Source organism: Rhipicephalus microplus, chromosome 3 (genome assembly GCF_043290135.1).
Source record: "Rhipicephalus microplus isolate Deutch F79 chromosome 3, USDA_Rmic, whole genome shotgun sequence".
Taxonomy (NCBI): Eukaryota; Metazoa; Arthropoda; class Arachnida; order Ixodida; family Ixodidae; genus Rhipicephalus; species Rhipicephalus microplus.
In genome coordinates this window covers 158116552-158142756 of record NC_134702.1, presented here as the reverse complement: position 1 = coordinate 158142756, position 26205 = coordinate 158116552, and the positions used below count along the sequence as shown (strand labels likewise).

The 26205-nt window shown below is 49.7% G+C and overlaps 26 non-coding genes across 26 annotated transcripts; all 26 read right to left on the bottom strand.

Moving 5' to 3' along the window:
- Window positions 1-892: 892 nt before the first annotated feature.
- TRNAE-CUC (transfer RNA glutamic acid (anticodon CUC)) lies at window positions 893-964 on the bottom strand. Its single transcript has one exon. It is a non-coding gene; the product is annotated as a tRNA-Glu (tRNA).
- Window positions 965-1077: 113 nt separating this feature from the next.
- On the bottom strand, window positions 1078-1149 carry TRNAE-CUC (transfer RNA glutamic acid (anticodon CUC)). The gene has a single exon. It is a non-coding gene; the product is annotated as a tRNA-Glu (tRNA).
- Window positions 1150-2541: 1392 nt separating this feature from the next.
- Window positions 2542-2614, bottom strand: TRNAE-UUC (transfer RNA glutamic acid (anticodon UUC)). The gene has a single exon. It is a non-coding gene; the product is annotated as a tRNA-Glu (tRNA).
- A 1759-nt stretch (window positions 2615-4373) lies between these two features.
- TRNAE-CUC (transfer RNA glutamic acid (anticodon CUC)) lies at window positions 4374-4445 on the bottom strand. The gene has a single exon. It is a non-coding gene; the product is annotated as a tRNA-Glu (tRNA).
- Window positions 4446-5107: 662 nt separating this feature from the next.
- On the bottom strand, window positions 5108-5179 carry TRNAE-CUC (transfer RNA glutamic acid (anticodon CUC)). The gene has a single exon. It is a non-coding gene; the product is annotated as a tRNA-Glu (tRNA).
- A 1023-nt stretch (window positions 5180-6202) lies between these two features.
- TRNAE-CUC (transfer RNA glutamic acid (anticodon CUC)) lies at window positions 6203-6274 on the bottom strand. Its single transcript has one exon. It is a non-coding gene; the product is annotated as a tRNA-Glu (tRNA).
- A 113-nt stretch (window positions 6275-6387) lies between these two features.
- TRNAE-CUC (transfer RNA glutamic acid (anticodon CUC)) lies at window positions 6388-6459 on the bottom strand. Its single transcript has one exon. It is a non-coding gene; the product is annotated as a tRNA-Glu (tRNA).
- A 297-nt stretch (window positions 6460-6756) lies between these two features.
- On the bottom strand, window positions 6757-6828 carry TRNAE-UUC (transfer RNA glutamic acid (anticodon UUC)). The gene has a single exon. It is a non-coding gene; the product is annotated as a tRNA-Glu (tRNA).
- Window positions 6829-6938: 110 nt separating this feature from the next.
- TRNAE-CUC (transfer RNA glutamic acid (anticodon CUC)) lies at window positions 6939-7010 on the bottom strand. The gene has a single exon. It is a non-coding gene; the product is annotated as a tRNA-Glu (tRNA).
- An 844-nt stretch (window positions 7011-7854) lies between these two features.
- Window positions 7855-7927, bottom strand: TRNAE-UUC (transfer RNA glutamic acid (anticodon UUC)). The gene has a single exon. It is a non-coding gene; the product is annotated as a tRNA-Glu (tRNA).
- Window positions 7928-8404: 477 nt separating this feature from the next.
- TRNAE-CUC (transfer RNA glutamic acid (anticodon CUC)) lies at window positions 8405-8476 on the bottom strand. The gene has a single exon. It is a non-coding gene; the product is annotated as a tRNA-Glu (tRNA).
- A 1395-nt stretch (window positions 8477-9871) lies between these two features.
- TRNAE-UUC (transfer RNA glutamic acid (anticodon UUC)) lies at window positions 9872-9944 on the bottom strand. The gene has a single exon. It is a non-coding gene; the product is annotated as a tRNA-Glu (tRNA).
- Window positions 9945-10421: 477 nt separating this feature from the next.
- Window positions 10422-10493, bottom strand: TRNAE-CUC (transfer RNA glutamic acid (anticodon CUC)). Its single transcript has one exon. It is a non-coding gene; the product is annotated as a tRNA-Glu (tRNA).
- Window positions 10494-11338: 845 nt separating this feature from the next.
- Window positions 11339-11410, bottom strand: TRNAE-CUC (transfer RNA glutamic acid (anticodon CUC)). Its single transcript has one exon. It is a non-coding gene; the product is annotated as a tRNA-Glu (tRNA).
- A 1025-nt stretch (window positions 11411-12435) lies between these two features.
- On the bottom strand, window positions 12436-12507 carry TRNAE-CUC (transfer RNA glutamic acid (anticodon CUC)). The gene has a single exon. It is a non-coding gene; the product is annotated as a tRNA-Glu (tRNA).
- Window positions 12508-12805: 298 nt separating this feature from the next.
- On the bottom strand, window positions 12806-12883 carry TRNAE-UUC (transfer RNA glutamic acid (anticodon UUC)). Its single transcript has one exon. It is a non-coding gene; the product is annotated as a tRNA-Glu (tRNA).
- Window positions 12884-13355: 472 nt separating this feature from the next.
- Window positions 13356-13427, bottom strand: TRNAE-CUC (transfer RNA glutamic acid (anticodon CUC)). Its single transcript has one exon. It is a non-coding gene; the product is annotated as a tRNA-Glu (tRNA).
- Window positions 13428-14452: 1025 nt separating this feature from the next.
- On the bottom strand, window positions 14453-14524 carry TRNAE-CUC (transfer RNA glutamic acid (anticodon CUC)). The gene has a single exon. It is a non-coding gene; the product is annotated as a tRNA-Glu (tRNA).
- A 1574-nt stretch (window positions 14525-16098) lies between these two features.
- TRNAE-CUC (transfer RNA glutamic acid (anticodon CUC)) lies at window positions 16099-16170 on the bottom strand. Its single transcript has one exon. It is a non-coding gene; the product is annotated as a tRNA-Glu (tRNA).
- A 2840-nt stretch (window positions 16171-19010) lies between these two features.
- TRNAE-CUC (transfer RNA glutamic acid (anticodon CUC)) lies at window positions 19011-19082 on the bottom strand. The gene has a single exon. It is a non-coding gene; the product is annotated as a tRNA-Glu (tRNA).
- Window positions 19083-21027: 1945 nt separating this feature from the next.
- Window positions 21028-21099, bottom strand: TRNAE-CUC (transfer RNA glutamic acid (anticodon CUC)). Its single transcript has one exon. It is a non-coding gene; the product is annotated as a tRNA-Glu (tRNA).
- Window positions 21100-21212: 113 nt separating this feature from the next.
- TRNAE-CUC (transfer RNA glutamic acid (anticodon CUC)) lies at window positions 21213-21284 on the bottom strand. Its single transcript has one exon. It is a non-coding gene; the product is annotated as a tRNA-Glu (tRNA).
- A 1392-nt stretch (window positions 21285-22676) lies between these two features.
- On the bottom strand, window positions 22677-22749 carry TRNAE-UUC (transfer RNA glutamic acid (anticodon UUC)). The gene has a single exon. It is a non-coding gene; the product is annotated as a tRNA-Glu (tRNA).
- A 477-nt stretch (window positions 22750-23226) lies between these two features.
- Window positions 23227-23298, bottom strand: TRNAE-CUC (transfer RNA glutamic acid (anticodon CUC)). The gene has a single exon. It is a non-coding gene; the product is annotated as a tRNA-Glu (tRNA).
- Window positions 23299-24508: 1210 nt separating this feature from the next.
- Window positions 24509-24580, bottom strand: TRNAE-CUC (transfer RNA glutamic acid (anticodon CUC)). Its single transcript has one exon. It is a non-coding gene; the product is annotated as a tRNA-Glu (tRNA).
- Window positions 24581-25242: 662 nt separating this feature from the next.
- Window positions 25243-25314, bottom strand: TRNAE-CUC (transfer RNA glutamic acid (anticodon CUC)). The gene has a single exon. It is a non-coding gene; the product is annotated as a tRNA-Glu (tRNA).
- Window positions 25315-26205: the final 891 nt, after the last annotated feature.

Below are 26205 nucleotides of genomic sequence, written 5' to 3'. Positions count from 1 at the left end.
AGGTCACCTGGGTGAGAGCCAGATATCCTAGCCACCAGACCACACCGGAGAACGGAGAGGGATGGAGCGATCGCTTAGGCATTCGGCCAACAGGGTTAAAGTATTGAATTTACATCGCGTGCGCAGATTGGAGACTTGATAATAGAAATAAAAGAAAATACTTCCGACACCAGAAATCGCACCCGGGCCTCCTGAGTGAGAGCCAGGTATCCTAGCCACTAGACCATGCCGGAGAACAGAAAGGGAAGGAGTGATCGCTTAGAGATTTGGCCACATGGTAAAACTATTGAAGTTACATACCAGGCGCAAAATGGAGAGTTGATGATAGCAGATAAAAGAAAATACTTCCAACACCGGGAATCCTACCCGGGCCTCCTGGGTGAGAGCCAGGTATCCAAGCCACTAGACCATTCCGGAGAGAGACAGAGCGATCGCTTAGTCATTCGGCCAACAAGGTAAAAGTATTGAAGTTATAATGCATGCGCCCATTGGAGACTTGATGATAGCCGATAAAAGAAAATACTTCCGACGCCGGGAATCGCACCCGGGCCTCCTGGTTGAGAGTCAGGTATCCTAGCCTTTAGACCATGCAGGAGAACAGAAAGGGACGGAGTGATCGCTTAGCGATTCGGCCAACAGGGTAAAAGTATTGAAGTTACATAGCGTGCGCAAGTTGGAGACTTGATGATAGCAGATAAAAGAAAACACTTCCGCAACGGGAATCGTGCCCGGGCCTCCTGGGGGAAAGCCAGGTATCCTAGCCACGAGACCATGCCGCAGAACGGAGAAGGACGGAGCGATCGCTTAGCGATTCGGCCAACAAGGTAAAAGTATTGAAGTTACATAGCGTGCGCAAATTGGAGAATTGATGATAGATGATAAAAGAATATACTTCCGACACCGAGAATAGAACCCGGGCCTCCTGGATGAGAGCCAGGTATCCTAGCCACTAGACCATGCCGGAGAACGGAGAGGGACGGAGAGATCGCTTAGCCATTCGGCCAACAGGGTAAAACTATTGAAGAGACATACTGTGCGCAAATTGGAGACTTGATGACAGCAGATAAAAGAAAATACCTTCGACCCCGGGAATTGAACCCGGGCATCCTGGGTGAGAGCCAGGTATCCTAGCCGCTAGACCATGCCGGAGAATGGAGAGGGACGGAACGATCGCTTAGCCATTCGGCCAACAGGGTAAAACTATTGAAGTTACATACCGTGCGCAAATTGGAAACTTGATGACAACACATAAAAAAATACTTCCGACACCGAGAATCGAACCCGGGCCTCCTGGTTGAAAGCCAGGTATCCTAGCCACTAGGCAATGCCGAGAACGTAAAGGAACGGAGCGATCGCTTAGCAATTCGGCCAACAGGGTAAAAGTATTGAACCTATATAGCATGCGCAAATTGGAGACTTGGGGATAGCAGATAAAAAATACTTCCGACACCGGGAACCAAACCCCGGTCACCTGGGTGAGAGCCAGATATCCTAGCCACCAGATCACGCCGGAGAACGGAGAGGGATGGAGCGATCGCTTAGGCATTCGGCCAACAGGGTGAAAGTATTGAATTTACATCGCGTGCGCAGATTGGAGACTTGATGATAGCAGTAAAAGAAAATACTTCCGACACCAGAAATCGCACCTGGGCCTCCTGAGTGAGAGCCAGGTATCCTAGCCACTAGACCATGCCGGAGAACAGAAAGGGAAGGAGCGATCGCTTAGCGATTTGGCCACATGGTAAAACTATTGAAGTTACATACCATGCGCAAAATGGAGAGTTGATGATAGCAGATAAAAGAAAATACTTCCAACACCGGGAATCCTACCCGGGCCTCCTGGGTGAGAGCCAGGTATCCAAGCCACAGGACCATGCCGGAGAGAGACGGAGCGATCGCTTAGTCATTCGGCCAACAAGGTAAAAGTATTGAAGTTATATTGCATGCGCCCATTGGAGACTTGATGATAGCCGATAAAAGAAAATACTTCCGACGCTGGGAATCGCACCCGGGCCTCCTGGTTGAGAGCCAGGTATCCTAGCCTTTAGACCATGCCGGAGAACAGAGAGGGACGGAGTGATCGCTTAGCGATTCGGCCAACAGGGTAAAAGTATTGAAGTTACATAGCGTGCGCAAATTGGAGACTTGATGATAGCAGATAAAAGAAAACACTTCCGCAACGGGAATCGTACCCGGGCCTCCTGGGGGAAAGCCAGGTATCCTAGCCACTAGACCATGCTGGAGAATGGAGAGGGAAAGAGAGATCGCTTAGCCATTCGGCCAAAAAGGTAAAACTATTGAAGTTACATACCGTGCGCAAATTGGAGACTTGATGATTGCAGATAAAAGAAAATACTTCCAACACCGGAAATCGCACCCGGGCCTCCTGGGTGCGAGCCAGGTATCCTAGTCACTAGACCATGCCGGAGAACAGAGAGGGAACGAGCGATCGCTTAGCCATTCGGCCCACAGGGTAAAAGTATTGAAGATACATCGCGTGCGCAAATTGGAGACTTGATGACAGCACATAAAAGAAAATACTTCCGACACCGGGAATCGAACCCGGGCCTCCTGGGTGAAAGCCAGGTATCCTAGCCACTAGACAACGCCGAGAACGGAAAGGGACGGAGCGATCGCTTAGCAATTCGGCCAACAGGGTAAAAGTATTGAACCTATATAGCGTGCGCAAATTGGAGACTTGGGGATAGCAGATAAAAAATACTTCCGACACCGGGAACCAAACCCAGGTCACCTGGGTGAGAGCCAGATATCCTAGCCACCAGACCACGCCGGAGAACGGAGAGAACGGAGCGATCGCTTAGGCATTCGGCCAACAGGGTAAAAGTATTGAAAATATATTGCATGCGCAAATTGGAGACTTGATGATAGCTGATAAAAGAAAATACCTCCGACACCAGAAATCGCACCCGGGCCTCCCTGGTGCGAGCCAGGTATCCTAGCCACTACACCATGCTGGAGAACAGAGAGGGAACGAGCGATGGCTTAGCTATTCGGCCAACAGGGTAAAAATATTAAAGTTACATCGCGTGCGCAAATTGGAGACTTGATGATAGATGATAAAAGAAAATACTTCCGACACCGAGAATTGAACCCGGGCCTCCTTGGCGAGAGCCAGGTATCCTAGTCACTAGACCATGCCAGAGAACGGAGAGGGACAGAGCAATCGCTTAGCAATTCGGCCAACAGGGTAACAGTATTGAACCTGTATAGCGTGCGCAATTTGGAGACTTCAGGATAGCAGATAAAAAATACTTCCGACACCGAGAACCAAACCCAGGTCACCTGGGTGAGAGCCAGATATCCTAGCCACCAGACCACACCGGAGGACGGAGAGGGATGGAGCGATCGCTTAGGCATTCGGCCAATAGGGTAAAAGTATTGAATTTACATCGCGTGCGCAGATTGGAGACTTGATAATAGCAATAAAAGAAAATACTTCCGACACCAGAAATCGCACCCGGGCCTCCTGAGTGAGAGCCAGTTATCCTAGCCACTAGACCATGCCGGAGAACAGAAAGGGAAGGAGCGATCGCTTAGCGATTTGGCCACATGGTAAAACTATTGAAGTTACATACCAGGCGCAAAATGGAGAGTTGATGATAGCAGATAAAAGAAAATACTTCCAACACCGGGAATCCTACCCGGGCCTCCTGGGTGAGAGCCAGGTATCCAAGCCACTAGACCATTCCGGAGAGAGACAGAGCGATCGCTTAGTCATTCGGCCAACAAGGTAAAAGTATTGAAGTTATATTGCATGCGCCCATTGGAGACTTGATGATAGCCGATAAAAGAAAATACTTCCGACGCCGGGAATCGCACCCGGGCCTCCTGGTTGAGAGTCAGGTATCCTAGCCTTTAGACCATGCCGGAGAACAGAGAGGGACGGAGTGATCGCTTAGCGATTCGGCCAACAGGGTAAAAGTATTGAAGTTACATAGCGTGCGCAAATTGGAGACTTGATGATAGCAGATAAAAGAAAACACTTCCGCAACGGGAATCGTACCCGGGCCTCCTGGGGGAAAGCCAGGTATCCTAGCCACTAGACCATGCCGCAGAACGGAGAAGGACGGAGCGATCGCTTAGCGATTCGGCCAACAAGGTAAAAGTATTGAAGTTACATAGCGTGCGCAAATTGGAGAATTGATGATAGATGATAAAAGAAAATACTTCCGACACTGAGAATAGAACCCGGGCCTCCTGGGTGAGAGCCAGGTATCCTAGCCACTAGACCATGCCGGAGAACGGAGAGGGATGGAGAGATCGCTTAGCCATTCGGCCAACAGGGTAAAACTATTGAAGAGACATACTGTGCGCAAATTGGAGACTTGATGACAGCAGATAAAAGAAAATACCTTCGACCCCGGGAATTGAACCCGGGCATCCTGGGTGAGAGCCAGGTATCCTAGCCACTAGACCATGCCGGAGAATGGAGAGGGACGGAGCGATCGCTTAGCCATTCGGCCAACAGGGTAAAACTATTGAAGTTACATACCGTGCGCAAAATGGAAACTTGATGACAACACATAAAAGAAAATACTTCCGACACCAGGATCGAACCCGGGCCTCCTGGGTGAAAGCCAGGTATCCTAGCCACTAGACAACGCCGAGAACGGAAAGGGACGGAGCGATCGCTTAGCAATTCGGCCAACAGGGTAAAAGTATTGAACCTATAAAGCATGCGCAAATTGGAGACTTGGGGATAGCAGATAAAAAATACTTCCGACACCGGGAACCAAACCCAGGTCACCTGGGTGAGAGCCAGATATCCTAGCCACCAGACCACGCCGGAGAACGGAGAGAACGGAGCGATCGCTTAGGCATTCGGCCAACAGGGTAAAAGTATTGAAAATATATTGCATGCGCAAATTGGAGACTTGATGATAGCTGATAAAAGAAAATACTTCCGACACCAGAAATCGCACCCGGGCCTCCTGGGTGCGAGCCAGGTATCCTAGCCACTACACCATGCTGGATAACAGAGAGGGAACGAGCGATCGCTTAGCTATTCGGCCCACAGGGTAAAAGTATTAAAGTTACATCGCGTGCGCAAATTGGAGACTTGATGATAGATGATAAAAGAAAATACTTCCGACACCGAGAATTGAACCCGGGCCTCCTGGGCGAGAGCCAGTTATCCTAGTCACTAGACCATGCCGGAGAACGGAGAGGGACAGAGCAATCGCTTAGCAATTCGGCACAGGGTAACAGTATATAACCTGTATAGCGTGCGCAATTTCGAGACTTCAGGATAGCAGATAAAAAATACTTCCGACACCGAGAACCAAACCCAGGTCACCTGGGTGAGAGCCAGATATCCTAGCCACCAGACCACGCCGGAGAACGGAGAGGGATGGAGCGATAGCTTTGGCATTCGGCCAACAGGGTAAAAGTATTGAATTTACATCGCGTGCGCAGATTGGAGACTTGATGATAGCAATAAAAGAAAATACTTCCGACACCAGAAATCGCACCCGGGCCTCCTGAGTGAGAGCCAGGTATCCTAGCCACTAGACCATGCCGGAGAACAGAAAGGGAAGGAGCGATTGCTTAGCGATTTGGCCACATGGTAAAACTATTGAAGTTACATACCGTGCGCAAAATGGAGAGTTGATGATAGCAGATAAAAGAAAATACTTCCAACACCGGGAATCCTACCCGGGCCTCCTGGGTGAGAGCCAGGTGTACAAGCCACTAGACCATGCTGGAGAGAGACGGAGCGATCGCTTAGTCATTCGGCCAACAAGTTAAAAGTATTGAAGTTATATTGCATGCGCCCATTGGAGACTTGGTGATAGCCGATAAAAGAAAATACTTCCGACGCCGGGAATCGCACCCGGGCCTCCTGGTTGAGAGCCAGGTATCCTAGCCTTTAGACCATGGCGGAGAACAGAGAGGGACGGAGTGATCGCTTAGCGATTCGGCCAACAGGATAAAAGTATTGAAGTTACATAGCGTGCGCAAATTGGAGACTTGATGATAGCAGATAAAAGAAAACACTTCCGCAACGGGAATCGTACCCGGGCCTCCTGGGGGAAAGCCAGGTATCCTAGCCACTAGACCATGCCGCAGAACGGAGAAGGACGGAGCGATCGCTTAGCGATTCGGCCAACAAGGTAAAAGTATTGAAGTTAAATAGCGTGCGCAAATTTGAGAATTGATGATAGATGATAAAAGAAAATACTTCCGACACCGAGAATAGAACCCAGGCCTCCTGGGTGAGAGCCAGGTATCCTAGCCACTAGACCATGCCGGAGAACGGAGAGGGACGGAGAGATCGCTTAGCCATTCGGCCAACAGGGTAAAACTATCGAAGAGACATACTGTGCGCAAATTGGAGACTTGATGACAGCAGATAAAAGAAAATACCTTCGACCCCGGGAATTGAACCCGGGCATCCTGGGTGAGAGCCAGGTATCCTAGCCGCTAGACCATGCCGGAGAATGGAGAGGGACGGAGCGATCGCTTAGCCATTCGGCCAACAGGGTAAAACTATTGAAGTTACATGCCGTGCGCAAATTGGAAACTTGATGACAACACATAAAAGAAAATACTTCCGACACCGGGAATCGAACCTGGGCCTCCTGGGTGAAAGCCAGGTATCCTAGCCACTAGACAACGCCGAGAACGGAAAGGGACGGAGCGATCGCTTAGCCATTCAGCCAACAGGGTAAAACTATTCAAGTTACATAGCGTGCGCAAATTGGAGATTTGAAGACAGCAGATAAAAGAAAATACTTCCGACACCGGGAATCGAACCCGGGCCTCTTGGGTGAAAGCCAGGTATCCTAGCTACTAGACCATGCCGCAGAACGGAGAAGGTCGGGCGATCGCTTAGCGATTCGGCCAACAAGGTAAAAGTATAAGAGCCATACCGTGCGCGAATTGGAGACTTGATGACAGCAGATAAAAGAAAATACTTCCGACACCGGGAATCGAACCCGGGCCTCCTGGGTGAGAGCCAGGTGTTCTAGCCACTAGACTATGCTCGAGAACAGAGAGGGAACGAGCGATCGCTTAGCGATTTGGCCACATGGTAAAACTATTGAAGTTACATACCATGCGCAAAATGGAGAGTTGATGATAGCAGATAAAAAAAAATACTTCCAACACCGGGAATCCTACCCGGGCCTCCTGGGTGAGAGCCAGGTATCCAAGCCACAGGACCATGCCGGAGAGAGACGGAGCGATCGCTTAGTCATTCGGCCAACAAGGTAAAAGTATTGAAGTTATATTGCATGCGCCCATTGGAGACTTGATGATAGCCGATAAAAGAAAATACTTCCGACGCTGGGAATCGCACCCGGGCCTCCTGGTTGAGAGCCAGGTATCCTAGCCTTTAGACCATGCCGGAGAACAGAGAGGGACGGAGTGATCGCTTAGCGATTCGGCCAACAGGGTAAAAGTATTGAAGTTACATAGCGTGCGCAAATTGGAGACTTGATGATAGCAGATAAAAGAAAACACTTCCGCAACGGGAATCGTACCCGGGCCTCCTGGGGGAAAGCCAGGTATCCTAGCCACTAGACCATGCTGGAGAATGGAGAGGGAAAGAGAGATCGCTTAGCCATTCGGCCAAAAAGGTAAAACTATTGAAGTTACATACCGTGCGCAAATTGGAGACTTGATGATTGCAGATAAAAGAAAATACTTCCAACACCGGAAATCGCACCCGGGCCTCCTGGGTGCGAGCCAGGTATCCTAGTCACTAGACCATGCCGGAGAACAGAGAGGGAACGAGCGATCGCTTAGCCATTCGGCCCACAGGGTAAAAGTATTGAAGATACATCGCGTGCGCAAATTGGAGACTTGATGACAGCACATAAAAGAAAATACTTCCGACACCGGGAATCGAACCCGGGCCTCCTGGGTGAAAGCCAGGTATCCTAGCCACTAGACAACGCCGAGAACGGAAAAGGACGGAGCGATCGATTAGCAATTCGGCCAACAGGGTCAAAGTATTGAACCTATATAGCGTGCGCAAATTGGAGACTTGGGGATAGCAGATAAAACATACTTCCGACACCGGGAACCAAACCCAGGTCACCTGGGTGAGAGCCAGATATCCTAGCCACCAGACCACGCCGGAGAACGGAGAGAACGGAGCGATCGCTTAGGCATTCGGCCAACAGGGTAAAAGTATTGAAAATATATTGCATGCGCAAATTGGAGACTTGATGATAGCTGATAAAAGAAAATACCTCCGACACCAGAAATCGCACCCGGGCCTCCCTGGTGCGAGCCAGGTATCCTAGCCACTACACCATGCTGGAGAACAGAGAGGGAACGAGCGATGGCTTAGCTATTCGGCCCACAGGGTAAAAATATTAAAGTTACATTGCGTGCACAAATTGGAGACTTGATGATAGATGATAAAAGAAAATACTTCCGACACCGAGAATTGAACCCGGGCCTCCTGGGCGAGAGCCAGGTATCCTAGTCACTAGACCATGCCAGAGAACGGAGAGGGACAGAGCAATCGCTTAGCAATTCGGCCAACAGGGTAACAGTATTGAACCTGTATAGCGTGCGCAATTTGGAGACTTCAGGATAGCAGATAAAAAATACTTTCGACACCGAGAACCAAACCCAGGTCACCTGGGTGAGAGCCAGATATCCTAGCCACCAGACCACACCGGAGAACGGAGAGGGATGGAGCGATCGCTTAGGCATTCGGCCAATAGGGTAAAAGTATTGAATTTACATCGCGTGCGCAGATTGGAGACTTGATATTAGCAATAAAAGAAAATACTTCCGACACCAGAAATCGCACCCGGGCCTCCTGAGTGAGAGCCAGTTATCCTAGCCACTAGACCATGCCGGAGAACAGAAAGGGAAGGAGCGATCGCTTAGCGATTTGGCCACATGGTAAAACTATTGAAGTTACATACCAGGCGCAAAATGGAGAGTTGATGATAGCAGATAAAAGAAAATACTTCCAACACCGGGAATCCGACCCGGGCCTCCTGGGTGAGAGCCAGGTATCCAAGCCACTAGACCATTCCGGAGAGAGACAGAGCGATCGCTTAGTCATTCGGCCAACAAGGTAAAAGTATTGAAGTTATATTGCATGCGCCCATTGGAGACTTGATGATAGCCAATAAAAGAAAATACTTCCGACGCCGGGAATCGCACCCGGGCCTCCTGGTTGAGAGTCAGGTATCCTAGCCTTTAGACCATGCCGGAGAACAGAAAGGGACGGAGTGATCGCTTAGCGATTCGGCCAACAGGGTAAAAGTATTGAAGTTATATTGCATGCGCCCATTGGATACTTGATGATAGCCGATAAAAGAAAATACTTCCGACGCTGGGAATCGCACCCGGGCCTCCTGGTTGAGAGCCAGGTATCCTAGTCTTTAGACCATGCCGGAGAACAGAGAGGGACGGAGTGATCGCTTAGCGATTCGGCCAACAGGGTAAAAGTATTGAAGTTACATAGCGTGCGCAAATTGGAGACTTGATGATAGCAGATAAAAGAAAACACTTCCGCAACGGGAATCGTACCCGGGCCTCCTGGGGGAAAGCCAGGTATCCTAGCCACTAGACCATGCTGGAGAATGGAGAGGGAAAGAGAGATCGCTTAGCCATTCGGCCAAAAAGGTAAAACTATTGAAGTTACATACCGTGCGCAAATTGGAGACTTGATGATTGCAGATAAAAGAAAATACTTCCAACACCGGAAATCGCACCCGGGCCTCCTGGGTGCGAGCCAGGTATCCTAGTCACTAGACCATGCCGGAGAACAGAGAGGGAACGAGCGATCGCTTAGCCATTCGGCCCACAGGGTAAAAGTATTGAAGATACATCGCGTGCGCAAATTGGAGACTTAATGACAGCACATAAAAGAAAATACTTCCGACACCGGGAATCGAACCCGGGCCTCCTGGGTGAAAGCCAGGTATCCTAGCCACTAGACAACGCCGAGAACGGAAAGGGACGGAGCGATCGCTTAGCAATTCGGCCAACAGGGTAAAAGTATTGAACCTATATAGCGTGCGCAAATTGGAGACTTGGGGATAGCAGATAAAAAATACTTCCGACACCGGGAACCAAACCCAGGTCACCTGGGTGAGAGCCAGATATCCTAGCCACCAGACCACGCCGGAGAACGGAGAGAACGGAGCGATCGCTTAGGCATTCGGCCAACAGGGTAAAAGTATTGAAAATATATTGCATGCGCAAATTGGAGACTTGATGATAGCTGATAAAAGAAAATACCTCCGACACCAGAAATCGCACCCGGGCCTCCCTGGTGCGAGCCAGGTATCCTAGCCACTACACCATGCTGGAGAACAGAGAGGGAACGAGCGATGGCTTAGCTATTCGGCCCACAGGGTAAAAATATTAAAGTTACATCGCGTGCGCAAATTGGAGACTTGATGATAGATGATAAAAGAAAATACTTCCGACACCGAGAATTGAACCCGGGCCTCCTGGGCGAGAGCCAGGTATCCTAGTCACTAGACCATGCCAGAGAACGGAGAGGGACAGAGCAATCGCTTAGCTATTCGGCCAACAGGGTAACAGTATTGAACCTGTATAGCGTGCGCAATTTGGAGACTTCAAGATAGCAGATAAAAACTACTTCCGACACCGAGAACCAAACCCAGGTCACCTGGGTGAGAGCCAGATATCCTAGCCACCAGACCACACCGGAGAACGGAGAGGGATGGAGCGATCGCTTAGGCATTCGGCCAATAGGGTAAAAGTATTGAATTTACATCGCGTGCGCAGATTGGAGACTTGATAATAGCAATAAAAGAAAATACTTCCGACACCAGAAATCGCACCCGGGCCTCCTGAGTGAGAGCCAGTTATCCTAGCCACTAGACCATGCCGGAGAACAGAAAGGGAAGGAGCGATCGCTTAGCAATTCGGCCAACAGGGTAAAAGTATTGAACCTATATAGCGTGCGCAAATTGGAGACTTGGGGATAGCAGATAAAAAATACTTCCGACACCGGGAACCAAACCCAGGTCACCTGGGTGAGAGCCAGATATCCTAGCCACCAGACCACGCCGGAGAACGGAGAGAACGGAGCGATCGCTTAGGCATTCGGCCAACAGGGTAAAAGTATTGAAAATATATTGCATGCGCAAATTGGAGACTTGATGATAGCTGATAAAAGAAAATACCTCCGACACCAGAAATCGCACCCGGGCCTCCCTGGTGCGAGCCAGGTATCCTAGCCACTACACCATGCTGGAGAACAGAGAGGGAACGAGCGATGGCTTAGCTATTCGGCCCACAGGGTAAAAATATTAAAGTTACATCGCGTGCGCAAATTGGAGACTTGATGATAGATGATAAAAGAAAATACTTCCGACACCGAGAATTGAACCCGGGCCTCCTGGGCGAGAGCCAGGTATCCTAGTCACTAGACCATGCCAGAGAACGGAGAGGGACAGAGCAATCGCTTAGCTATTCGGCCAACAGGGTAACAGTATTGAACCTGTATAGCGTGCGCAATTTGGAGACTTCAAGATAGCAGATAAAAAATACTTCCGACACCGAGAACCAAACCCAGGTCACCTGGGTGAGAGCCAGATATCCTAGCCACCAGACCACACCGGAGAACGGAGAGGGATGGAGCGATCGCTTAGGCATTCGGCCAATAGGGTAAAAGTATTGAATTTACATCGCGTGCGCAGATTGGAGACTTGATAATAGCAATAAAAGAAAATACTTCCGACACCAGAAATCGCACCCGGGCCTCCTCAGTGAGAGCCAGTTATCCTAGCCACTAGACCATGCCGGAGAACAAAAAGGGAAGGAGCGATCGCTTAGCGATTTGGCCACATGGTAAAACTATTGAAGTTACATACCAGGCGCAAAATGGAGAGTTGATGATAGCAGATAAAAGAAAATACTTCCAACACCGGGAATCCTACCCGGGCCTCCTGGGTGAGAGCCAGGTATCCAAGCCACTAGACCATTCCGGAGAGAGACAGAGCGATCGCTTAGTCATTCGGCCAACAAGGTAAAAGTATTGAAGTTATATTGCATGCGCCCATTGGAGACTTGATGATAGCCGATAAAAGAAAATACTTCCGACGCCGGGAATCGCACCCGGGCCTCCTGGTTGAGAGTCAGGTATCCTAGCCTTTAGACCATGCCGGAGAACAGAAAGGGACGGAGTGATCGCTTAGCGATTCGGCCAACAGGGTAAAAGTATTGAAGTTACATAGCGTGCGCAAATTGGAGACTTGATGATAGCAGATAAAAGCAAGCACTTCCGCAACGGGAATCGTGCCCGGGCCTCCTGGGGGAAAGCCAGGTATCCTAGCCACTAGACCATGCTGCAGAACGGAGAAGGACGGAGCGATCGCTTAGCGATTCGGCCAACAAGGTAAAAGTATTGAAGTTACATAGCGTGCGCAAATTGGAGAATTGATGATAGATGATAAAAGAAAATACTTCCGACACCGAGAATAGAACCCGGGCCTCCTGGGTGAGAGCCAGGTATCCTAGCCACTAGACCATGCCGGAGAACGGAGAGGGACGGAGAGATCGCTTAGCCATTCGGCCAACAGGGTAAAACTATTGAAGAGACATACTGTGCGCAAATTGGAGACTTGATGACAGCAGATAAAAGAAAATACCTTTGACCCCGGGAATTGAACCCGGGCATCCTGGGTGAGAGCCAGGTATCCTAGCCGCTAGACCATGCCGGAGAATGGAGAGGGACGGAGCGATGGCTTAGCCGTTCGGCCAACAGGGTAAAAGTATTGAAGATACATCGCGTGCGCAAATTGGAGACTTGATGACAGCACATAAAAGAAAATACTTCCGACACCGGGAATCGAACCCGGGCCTCCTGGGTGAAAGCCAGGTATCCTAGCCACTAGACAACGCCAAGAACGGAAAGGGACGGAGCGATCGCTTAGCAATTCGGCCAACAGGGTAAAAGTATTGAACCTATATAGCGTGCGCAAATTGGAGACTTGGGGATAGCAGATAAAAAATACTTCCGACACCGGGAACCAAACCCAGGTCACCTGGGTGAGAGCCAGATATCCTAGCCACCAGACCACGCCGGAGAACGGAGAGAACGGAGCGATCGCTTAGGCATTCGGCCAACAGGGTAAAAGTATTGAAAATATATTGCATGCGCAAATTGGAGACTTGATGATAGCTGATAAAAGAAAATACCTCCGACACCAGAAATCGCACCCGGGCCTCCCTGGTGCGAGCCAGGTATCCTAGCCACTACACCATGCTGGAGAACAGAGAGGGAACGAGCGATGGCTTAGCTATTCGGCCCACAGGGTAAAAATATTAAAGTTACATCGCGTGCGCAAATTGGAGACTTGATGATAGATGATAAAAGAAAATACTTCCGACACCGAGAATTGAACCCGGGCCTCCTGGGCGAGAGCCAGGTATCCTAGTCACTAGACCATGCCAGAGAACGGAGAGGGACAGAGCAATCGCTTAGCAATTCGGCCAACAGGGTAACAGTATTGAACCTGTATAGCGTGCGCAATTTGGAGACTTCAGGATAGCAGATAAAAAATACTTCCGACACCGAGAACCAAACCCAGGTCACCTGGGTGAGAGCCAGATATCCTAGCCACCAGACCACACCGGAGAACGGAGAGGGATGGAGCGATCGCTTAGGCATTCGGCCAATAGGGTAAAAGTATTGAATTTACATCGCGTGCGCAGATTGGAGACTTGATAATAGCAATAAAAGAAAATACTTCCGACACCAGAAATCGCACCCGGGCCTCCTGAGTGAGAGCCAGTTATCCTAGCCACTAGACCATGCCGGAGAACAGAAAGGGAAGGAGCGATCGCTTAGCGATTTGGCCACATGGTAAAACTATTGAAGTTACATACCAGGCGCAAAATGGAGAGTTGATGATAGCAGATAAAAGAAAATACTTCCAACACCGGGAATCCTACCCGGGCCTCCTGGGTGAGAGCCAGGTATCCAAGCCACTAGACCATTCCGGAGAGAGACAGAGCGATCGCTTAGTCATTCGGCCAACAAGGTAAAAGTATTGAAGTTATATTGCATGCGCCCATTGGAGACTTGATGATAGCCGATAAAAGAAAATACTTCCGACGCCGGGAATCGCACCCGGGCCTCCTGGTTGAGAGTCAGGTATCCTAGCCTTTAGACCATGCCGGAGAACAGAAAGGGACGGAGTGATCGCTTAGCGATTCGGCCAACAGGGTAAAAGTATTGAAGTTACATAGCGTGCGCAAATTGGAGACTTGATGATAGCAGATAAAAGCAAGCACTTCCGCAACGGGAATCGTGCCCGGGCCTCCTGGGGGAAAGCCAGGTATCCTAGCCACTAGACCATGCCGCAGAACGGAGAAGGACGGAGCTATCGCTTAGCGATTCGGCCAACAAGGTAAAAGTATTGAAGTTACATAGCGTGCGCAAATTGGAGAATTGATGATAGATGATAAAAGAAAATACTTCCGACACCGAGAATAGAACCCGGGCCTCCTGGGTGAGAGCCAGGTATCCTAGCCACTAGACCATGCCGGAGAACGGAGAGGGACGGAGAGATCGCTTAGCCATTCGGCCAACAGGGTAAAACTATTGAAGAAACATACTGTGCGCAAATTGGAGACTTGATGACAGCAGATAAAAGAAAATACCTTTGACCCCGGGAATTGAACCTGGGCATCCTGGGTGAGAGCCAGGTATCCTAGCCGCTAGACCATGCCGGAGAATGGAGAGGGACGGAGCGATGGCTTAGCCATTCGGCCAACAGGGTAAAACTATTGAAGTTACATACCGTGCGCAAATTGGAAACTTGATGACGACATATAAAAGAAAATACTTCCGACACCGGGAATCGAACCAGGGCTCCTGGGTGAAAGCCAGGTATCCTAGCCACTAGACAACGCCGAGAACGGAAAGGAACGGAGCGATCGCTTAGCAATTCGCCCAACGGGGTAAAAGTATTGAACCTATATAGCATGCGCAAATTGGAGACTTGGGGATAGCAGATAAAAAATACTTCCGACACCGGGAACCAAACCCAGGTCACCTGGGTGAGAGCCAGATATCCTAGCCACCAGACCACGCCGGAGAACGGAAAGAACGGAGCGATCGCTTAGGCATTCGGCCAACAGGGTAAAAGTATTGAAAATATATTGCATGCGCAAATTGGAGACTTGATGATAGCTGATAAAAGAAAATACTTCCGACACCAGAAATCGCACCCGGGCCTCCTGGGTGCGAGCCAGGTATCCTAGCCACTACACCATGCTGGAGAACAGAGAGTTAACGAGCGATCGCTTAGCTATTCGGCCCACAGGGTAAAAGTATTAAAGTTACATCGCGTGCGCAAATTGGAGACTTGATGATAGATGATAAAAGAAAATACTTCCCACACCGAGAATTGAACCCGGGCCTGCTGGGCGAGAGCCAGGTATCCTAGTCACTAGACCATGCCGGAGAACGGAGAGGGCAGAGCAATCGCTTAGCAATTCGGCCAACAGGGTAGCAGTATTGAACCTGTATAGCGTGCGCAATTTGGAGACTTCAGGATAGCAGATAAAAAATACTTCCGACACCGAGAACCAAACCCAGGTCACCAGGGTGAGAGCCAGATATCCCAGCCACCAGACCACGCCGGAGAACGGAGAGGGATGGAGCGATCGCTTAGGCATTCGGCCAACAGGGTAAAAGTATTGAATTTACATCGCGTGCGCAGATTGGAGACTTGATGATAGCAATAAAAGAAAATACTTCCGACACCAGAAATCGCACCCGGGCCTCCTGAGTGAGAGCCAGGTATCCTAGCCACTAGACCATGCCGGAGAACAGAAAGGGAAGGAGCGATCGCTTAGCGATTTGGCCACATGGTAAAACTATTGAAGTTACATACCGTGCGCACAATGGAGAGTTGATGATAGCAGATAAAAGAAAATACTTCCAACACCGGGAATCCTACCCGGGCCTCCTGGGTGAGAGCCAGGTATCCAAGCCACTAGACCATGCCGGAGGGAGACGGAGCGATCGCTTAGTCATTCGGCCAACAAGGTAAAAGTATTGAAGTTATATTGCATGCGCCCATTGGAGACTTGATGATAGCCGATAAAAGAAAATACTTCCGACGCCGGGAATCGCACCCGGGCCTCCTGGTTGAGAGCCAGGTATCCTAGCCTTTAGACCATGCCGGAGAACAGAGAGGGACGGAGTGATCGCTTAGCGATTCGGCCAACAGGGTAAAAGTATTGAAGTTACATAGCGTGCGCAAATTGGAGACTTGATGATAGCAGATAAAAGAAAACACTTCCGCAACGGGAATCGTACCCGGGCTTCCTGGGGGAAAGCCAGGTATCTTAGCCACTAGACCATGTCGGAGAACGAAGAGGGAAAGAGCGATCGCTTAGCCATTCGGCCAACAGGGTAAAACTATTGAATTTACATAGCGTGCGCAAATTGGAGACTTGATGATAGCAGAGAAAAGAAAATACTTCCGACAGCGAGATCGCAATCGGGCCTCCTTGGTGAGAGCCAGGTGTCCTAGCCACCAGACCACGCCGGAGAACGGAGAGGGACGGAGCGATCGCTTAGGCATTCGGCAAACAGGGTAAAAGTATTGAAGTTACATCGCGTTCGCAAATTGGAGACTTGATGATAGCAGATAAAAAAATATTTCCGACGCCTGGATTGCACCCGGGCCTCTTGGGTGAGAGCCAGGTATTCTAGCCTTTAGATCATGCCGGAGAACAGAGAGGGCCGGAGTGATCGCTTAGCCATTCGGCCAACAGGGTAAAACTATTGAAGTTACATGCCGTGCGCAAATTGGAGACTTGATGACAGCACATAAAAGAAAATACTTCCGACACCGGGAATCGCACCCGGGCCTCCTTGGTGAGAGCAAGTATCGTAGCCACTAGACCATGCCGGAGAACGGAGAGGAAAAGAGCGATCGCTTAGCCATTCGGCTAACAGGGTAAAACTATTGAAGTTATATTGCGTGCGCAAAGTGAAGACTTTATGATATCAGATAAAAGAAAATACTTCCGACACTGGGAATCAAACCCGGGTCTCCTGGGTGAGAGCCAGGTATCCTAGCCGCTAGACAATGCTGGAGAACGGAGCGGGACGGTGCGATCGCTTAGCCATTCGGCTAACAAGATAAAACTATTGAAGTCACATACCATGTGAAAATTGGAGACTTGATGATAGCAGATAAAAGAAACTACTTCCGACACCGGGAATCCTACATGATCCTGTGTGAGAGCCAGGTATCCAAGCCACTAAACCATGCCGGAGAGAGACGGAGCGATCGCTTAGTCATTCGACCAACAAGGTAAAAGTATTGAAGTTATATTGCATGCGCCAATTGGAGACTTGATGATAGCCGATAAAAGAAAATACTTCCGACGCCGGGAATCGCACCCGGGCCTCCTGGGTGAGAGCCAGGTATCCTAGCCTTTAGATCATGCCGGAGGACAGAGAGGGCCGGAGTGATCGCTTAGCGATTCGGCCAACAGGGTAAAAGTATTGAAGTTACATAGCGTGCGCCAATTGGAGACTTGATGACAGCAGATAAAAGAAAACACTTCCGACACCGGGAACCGTACCCGGGCCTCTTGGGTGAGCCAGATATCCAAGCCAATAGACCATGCCGGAGAGAGACGGAGCGATCGCTTAGTCATTCGGCCAACAAGGTAAAAGTATTGAAGTTATATTGCATGCGCCCATTGGAGACTTGATGATGGCCGATAAAAGAAAATACTTCCGACGCCGGCAATTGCACCCGGGCCTCCTGGGTGAGAGCCAGGTATCCTAGCCTTTAGATCATGCTGGAGAACAGAGAGGGCCGGAGTGATCGCTTAGCCTTTCGGCCAATAGGGTAAAACTATTGAAGTTACATACCCTCCGCAAATTGGAGATTTGATGACAGCAGATAAAAGAAAATGCTTCCGACACCGGAAATCGCACCCGGGCCTCCTGGGTGAGAGCCAGGTATCCTAGCCACAAGACCATACCGGAGATCGGACAGGAAAAGAGCGATCTCTTAGCCATTCGGCCAACAGGGTAAAACTATTGAAGTTATATTGCGTGTGCAAATTGAAGACTTTATGATATCAGACAAAAGAAAATACTTCCGACACAGGGAATCGAACCCGGGTCTCCTGGGTGAGAGCCAGGTATCCTAGCCGCTAGACGATGCTGGAGAACGGAGCGGGACGGTGCGATCGCTTAGCCATTCGGCCAACAGGGTAAAACTATTGAAGTCACATACCGTGCGCAAATTGGAGACTTGATGATAGCAGATAAAAGAAACTACTTCCGACACCGGGAATCCTACCTTATCCTGGGTGAGAGCCAGGTATCCAAGCCACTAAACCATGCCAGAGAGTGACGGAGCGATCGCTTAGTCATTCGTCCAACAAGGTAAAAGTATTGAAGTTATATTGCATGCGCCCATTGGAGACTTGATGATAGCCGATAAAAGAAAATACTTCCGATGCCGGGAATCGCACCCGGGCCTCCTGGGTGAGAGCCAGGTATCCTAGCCTTTAGAACATGCTGGAGAACAGAGAGGGACGGAGTGATCGCTTAGCGATTCGGCCAACAGGGTAAAAGTATTGAAGTTACATAGCGTGCGCAAATTGGAGACTTGATGATAGCAGATAAAAGAAAACACTTCCACAACGGGAATCGTACCCGGGCCTCCTGGGTGAGAGCCAGATATCCAAGCCACTAGACCATACCGAAGAGGGGCGGAGCGATCGCTTAGTCATTCGGCCAACAAGGTAAAAGTAACGAAGTTATATAGCGTGCGCCAATTGGAGACTTGAAGATAGCAGATAAAAATATTTCCGACACCGGGAATCGAACATGGGCTTCCTGTGTGAGAGCCAGATATTCAAGCCACAGGACCACGCCGAGAACGGAGAGGGATGGAGCGATCGCTTAGCCATTCGGGCAACAGGGTAAAACTATTGAAGTTACATAGCCTGCGCGAAATGAAGACTTGATGATAGCAGATAAAAGAAAATAAGTCCGACAGCGGGAATCGCACCCGGGCCTCCTGGGTGAGAGCCAGGTATCTTAGCCACTAGACCATGTCGGAGAATGGAGAGGGAAAGAGAGATCGCTTAGCCATTCGGCCAAAAAGGTAAAACTATTGAAGTTACATACCGTGCGCAAATTGGAGACTTGATGATTGCAGATAAAAGAAAATACTTCCAACACCGGAAATCGCACGCAGGCCTCCGGGGTGCGAGCCAGGTATCCTAGTCACTAGACCATGCCGGAGAACAGAGAGGGAACGAGCGATCGCTTAGCCATTCGGCCCACAGGGTAAAAGTATTGAAGTTACATCGCGTGCGCAAATTTGAGACTTGATGACAGCACATAAAAGAAAATACTTCCGACATCGGGAATCGAACCCGGGCCTCCTGGGTGAAAGCCAGGTATCCTAGCCACTAGACAACGCCGAGAACGGAAAGGGACGGAGCGATCGCTTAGCAATTCGGCCAACAGGGTAAAAGTATTGAACCTATATAGCGTGCGCAAATTGGAGACTTGGGGATAGCAGATAAAAAATACTTCCGACACCGGGAACCAAACCCAGGTCACCTGGGTGAGAGCCAGATATCCTAGCCACCAGACCACGCCAGAGAACGGAGAGAACGTAGCGATCGCTTAGGCATTCGGCCAACAGGGTAAAAGTATTGAAAATATATTGCATGCGCAAATTGGAGACTTGATGATAGCTGATAAAAGAAAATACCTCCGACACCAGAAATCGCACCCGGGCCTCCCTGGTGCGAGCCAGGTATCCTAGCCACTACACCATGCTGGAGAACAGAGAGGGAACGAGCGATGGCTTAGCTATTCGGCCCACAGGGTAAAAATATTAAAGTTACATCGCGTGCGCAAATTTGAGACTTGATGATAGATGATAAAAGAAAATACTTCCGACAACGAGAATTGAACCCTGGCCTCCTGGGCGAGAGCCAGGTATCCTAGTCACTAGACCATGCCAGAGAACGGAGAGGGACAGAGCAATCGCTTAGCAATTCGGCCAACAGGGTAACAGTATTGAACCTGTATAGCGTGCGCAATTTGGAGACTTCAGGATAGCAGATAAAAAATACTTCCGACACCGAGAACCAAACCCAGGTCACCTGGGTGAGAGCCAGATATCCTAGCCACCAGACCACACCGGAGAACGGAGAGGGATGGAGCGATCGCTTAGGCATTCGGCCAACAGGGTTAAAGTATTGAATTTACATCGCGTGCGCAGATTGGAGACTTGATAATAGAAATAAAAGAAAATACTTCCGACACCGGAAATCGCACCCGGGCCTCCTGAGTGAGAGCCAGGTATCCTAGCCACTAGACCATGCCGGAGAACAGAAAGGGAAGGAGCGATCGCTTAGAGATTTGGCCACATGGTAAAACTATTGAAGTTACATACCAGGCGCAAAATGGAGAGTTGATGATAGCAGATAAAAGAAAATACTTCCAACACCGGGAATCCTACCCGGGCCTCCTGGGTGAGAGCCAGGTATCCAAGCCACTAGACCATTCCGGAGAGAGACAGAGCGATCGCTTAGTCATTCGGCCAACAAGGTAAAAGTATTGAAGTTATAATGCATGCGCCCATTGGAGACTTGATGATAGCCGATAAAAGAAAATACTTCCGACGCCGGGAATCGCACCCGGGCCTCCTGGTTGAGAGTCAGGTATCCTAGCCTTTAGACCATGCAGGAGAACAGAAAGGGACGGAGTGATCGCTTAGCGATTCGGCCAACAGGGTAAAAGTATTGAAGTTACATAGCGTGCGCAAGTTGGAGACTTGATGATAGCAGATAAAAGAAAACACTTCCGCAACGGGAATCGTGCCCGGGCCTCCTGGGGGAAAGCCAGGTATCCTAGCCACGAGACCATGCCGCAGAACGGAGAAGGACGGAGCGATCGCTTAGCGATTCGGCCAACAAGATAAAAGTATTGAAGTTACATAGCGTGCGCAAATTGGAGAATTGATGATAGATGATAAAAGAATATACTTCCGACACCGAGAATAGAACCCGGGCCTCCTGGATGAGAGCCAGGTATCCTAGCCACTAGACCATGCCGGAGAACGGAGAGGGACGGAGAGATCGCTTAGCCATTCGGCCAACAGGGTAAAACTATTGAAGAGACATACTGTGCGCAAATTGGAGACTTGATGACAGCAGATAAAAGAAAATACCTTCGACCCCGGGAATTGAACCCGGGCATCCTGGGTGAGAGCCAGGTATCCTAGCCGCTAGACCATGCCGGAGAATGGAGAGGGACGGAACGATCGCTTAGCCATTCGGCCAACAGGGTAAAACTATTGAAGTTACATACCGTGCGCAAATTGGAAACTTGATGACAACACATAAAAAAATACTTCCGACACCGAGAATCGAACCCGGGCCTCCTGGTTGAAAGCCAGGTATCCTAGCCACTAGGCAATGCCGAGAACGTAAAGGAACGGAGCGATCGCTTAGCAATTCGGCCAACAGGGTAAAAGTATTGAACCTATATAGCATGCGCAAATTGGAGACTTGGGGATAGCAGATAAAAAATACTTCCGACACCGGGAACCAAACCCCGGTCACCTGGGTGAGAGCCAGATATCCTAGCCACCAGATCACGCCGGAGAACGGAGAGGGATGGAGCGATCGCTTAGGCATTCGGCCAACAGGGTGAAAGTATTGAATTTACATCGCGTGCGCAGATTGGAGACTTGATGATAGCAGTAAAAGAAAATACTTCCGACACCAGAAATCGCACCTGGGCCTCCTGAGTGAGAGCCAGGTATCCTAGCCACTAGACCATGCCGGAGAACAGAAAGGGAAGGAGCGATCGCTTAGCGATTTGGCCACATGGTAAAACTATTGAAGTTACATACCATGCGCAAAATGGAGAGTTGATGATAGCAGATAAAAGAAAATACTTCCAACACCGGGAATCCTACCCGGGCCTCCTGGGTGAGAGCCAGGTATCCAAGCCACAGGACCATGCCGGAGAGAGACGGAGCGATCGCTTAGTCATTCGGCCAACAAGGTAAAAGTATTGAAGTTATATTGCATGCGCCCATTGGAGACTTGATGATAGCCGATAAAAGAAAATACTTCCGACGCTGGGAATCGCACCCGGGCCTCCTGGTTGAGAGCCAGGTATCCTAGCCTTTAGACCATGCCGGAGAACAGAGAGGGACGGAGTGATCGCTTAGCGATTCGGCCAACAGGGTAAAAGTATTGAAGTTACATAGCGTGCGCAAATTGGAGACTTGATGATAGCAGATAAAAGAAAACACTTCCGCAACGGGAATCGTACCCGGGCCTCCTGGGGGAAAGCCAGGTATCCTAGCCACTAGACCATGCTGGAGAATGGAGAGGGAAAGAGAGATCGCTTAGCCATTCGGCCAAAAAGGTAAAACTATTGAAGTTACATACCGTGCGCAAATTGGAGACTTGATGATTGCAGATAAAAGAAAATACTTCCAACACCAGAAATCGCACCCGGGCCTCCTGGGTGCGAGCCAGGTATCCTAGTCACTAGACCATGCCGGAGAACAGAGAGGGAACGAGCGATCGCTTAGCCATTCGGCCCACAGGGTAAAAGTATTGAAGATACATCGCGTGCGCAAATTGGAGACTTGATGACAGCACATAAAAGAAAATACTTCCGACACCGGGAATCGAACCCGGGCCTCCTGGGTGAAAGCCAGGTATCCTAGCCACTAGACAACGCCGAGAACGGAAAGGAACGGAGCGATCGCTTAGCAATTCGGCCAACAGGGTAAAAGTATTGAACCTATATAGCGTGCGCAAATTGGAGACTTGGGGATAGCAGATAAAAAATACTTCCGACACCGGGAACCAAACCCAGGTCACCTGGGTGAGAGCCAGATATCCTAGCCACCAGACCACGCCGGAGAACGGAGAGAACGGAGCGATCGCTTAGGCATTCGGCCAACAGGGTAAAAGTATTGAAAATATATTGCATGCGCAAATTGGAGACTTGATGATAGCTGATAAAAGAAAATACCTCCGACACCAGAAATCGCACCCGGGCCTCCCTGGTGCGAGCCAGGTATCCTAGCCACTACACCATGCTGGAGAACAGAGAGGGAACGAGCGATGGCTTAGCTATTCGGCCCACAGGGTAAAAATATTAAAGTTACATCGCGTGCGCAAATTGGAGACTTGATGATAGATGATAAAAGAAAATACTTCCGACACCGAGAATTGAACCCGGGCCTCCTGGGCGAGAGCCAGGTATCCTAGTCACTAGACCATGCCAGAGAACGGAGAGGGACAGAGCAATCGCTTAGCAATTCGGCCAACAGGGTAACAGTATTGAACCTGTATAGCGTGCGCAATTTGGAGACTTCAGGATAGCAGATAAAAAATACTTCCGACACCGAGAACCAAACCCAGGTCACCTGGGTGAGAGCCAGATATCCTAGCCACCAGACCACACCGGAGGACGGAGAGGGATGGAGCGATCGCTTAGGCATTCGGCCAATAGGGTAAAAGTATTGAATTTACATCGCGTGCGCAGATTGGAGACTTGATAATAGCAATAAAAGAAAATACTTCCGACACCAGAAATCGCACCCGGGCCTCCTGAGTGAGAGCCAGTTATCCTAGCCACTAGACCATGCCGGAGAACAGAAAGGGAAGGAGCGATCGCTTAGCGATTTGGCCACATGGTAAAACTATTGAAGTTACATACCAGGCGCAAAATGGAGAGTTGATGATAGCAGATAAAAGAAAATACTTCCAACACCGGGAATCCTACCCGGGCCTCCTGGGTGAGAGCCAGGTATCCAAGCCACTAGACCATTCCGGAGAGAGACAGAGCGATCGCTTAGTCATTCGGCCAACAAGGTAAAAGTATTGAAGTTATATTGCATGCGCCCATTGGAGACTTGATGATAGCCGATAAAAGAAAATACTTCCGACGCCGGGAATCGCACCCGGGCCTCCTGGTTGAGAGTCAGGTATCCTAGCCTTTAGACCATGCCGGAGAACAGAGAGGGACGGAGTGATCGCTTAGCGATTCGGCCAACAGGGTAAAAGTATTGAAGTTACATAGCGTGCGCAAATTGGAGACTTGATGATAGCAGATAACAGAAAACACTTCCGCAACGGGAATCGTACCCGGGCCTCCTGGGGGAAAGCCAGGTATCCTAGCCACTAGACCATGCCGCAGAACGGAGAAGGACGGAGCGATCGCTTAGCGATTCGGCCAACAAGGTAAAAGTATTGAAGTTACATAGCGTGCGCAAATTGGAGAATTGATGATAGATGATAAAAGAAAATACTTCCGACACTGAGAATAGAACCCCGGCCTCCTGGGTGAGAGCCAGGTATCCTAGCCACTAGACCATGCCGGAGAACGGAGAGGGATGGAGAGATCGCTTAGCCATTCGGCCAACAGGGTAAAACTATTGAAGAGACATACTGTGCGCAAATTGGAGACTTGATGACAGCAGATAAAAGAAAATACCTTCGACCCCGGGAATTGAACCCGGGCATCCTGGGTGAGAGCCAGGTATCCTAGCCACTAGACCATGCCGGAGAATGGAGAGGGACGGAGCGATCGCTTAGCCATTCGGCCAACAGGGTAAAACTATTGAAGTTACATACCGTGCGCAAAATGGAAACTTGATGACAACACATAAAAGAAAATACTTCCGACACCAGGATCGAACCCGGGCCTCCTGGGTGAAAGCCAGGTATCCTAGCCACTAGACAACGCCGAGAACGGAAAGGGACGGAGCGATCGCTTAGCAATTCGGCCAACAGGGTAAAAGTATTGAACCTATAAAGCATGCGCAAATTGGAGACTTGGGGATAGCAGATAAAAAATACTTCCGACACCGGGAACCAAACCCAGGTCACCTGGGTGAGAGCCAGATATCCTAGCCACCAGACCACGCCGGAGAACGGAGAGAACGGAGCGATCGCTTAGGCATTCGGCCAACAGGGTAAAAGTATTGAAAATATATTGCATGCGCAAATTGGAGACTTGATGATAGCTGATAAAAGAAAATACTTCCGACACCAGAAATCGCACCCGGGCCTCCTGGGTGCGAGCCAGGTATCCTAGCCACTACACCATGCTGGATAACAGAGAGGGAACGAGCGATCGCTTAGCTATTCGGCCCACAGGGTAAAAGTATTAAAGTTACATCGCGTGCGCAAATTGGAGACTTGATGATAGATGATAAAAGAAAATACTTCCGACACCGAGAATTGAACCCGGGCCTCCTGGGCGAGAGCCAGTTATCCTAGTCACTAGACCATGCCGGAGAACGGAGAGGGACAGAGCAATCGCTTAGCAATTCGGCACAGGGTAACAGTATATAACCTGTATAGCGTGCGCAATTTCGAGACTTCAGGATAGCAGATAAAAAATACTTCCGACACCGAGAACCAAACCCAGGTCACCTGGGTGAGAGCCAGATATCCTAGCCACCAGACCACGCCGGAGAACGGAGAGGGATGGAGCGATAGCTTTGGCATTCGGCCAACAGGGTAAAAGTATTGAATTTACATCGCGTGCGCAGATTGGAGACTTGATGATAGCAATAAAAGAAAATACTTCCGACACCAGAAATCGCACCCGGGCCTCCTGAGTGAGAGCCAGGTATCCTAGCCACTAGACCATGCCGGAGAACAGAAAGGGAAGGAGCGATTGCTTAGCGATTTGGCCACATGGTAAAACTATTGAAGTTACATACCGTGCGCAAAATGGAGAGTTGATGATAGCAGATAAAAGAAAATACTTCCAACACCGGGAATCCTACCCGGGCCTCCTGGGTGAGAGCCAGGTGTACAAGCCACTAGACCATGCTGGAGAGAGACGGAGCGATCGCTTAGTCATTCGGCCAACAAGTTAAAAGTATTGAAGTTATATTGCATGCGCCCATTGGAGACTTGGTGATAGCCGATAAAAGAAAATACTTCCGACGCCGGGAATCGCACCCGGGCCTCCTGGTTGAGAGCCAGGTATCCTAGCCTTTAGACCATGGCGGAGAACAGAGAGGGACGGAGTGATCGCTTAGCGATTCGGCCAACAGGATAAAAGTATTGAAGTTACATAGCGTGCGCAAATTGGAGACTTGATGATAGCAGATAAAAGAAAACACTTCCGCAACGGGAATCGTACCCGGGCCTCCTGGGGGAAAGCCAGGTATCCTA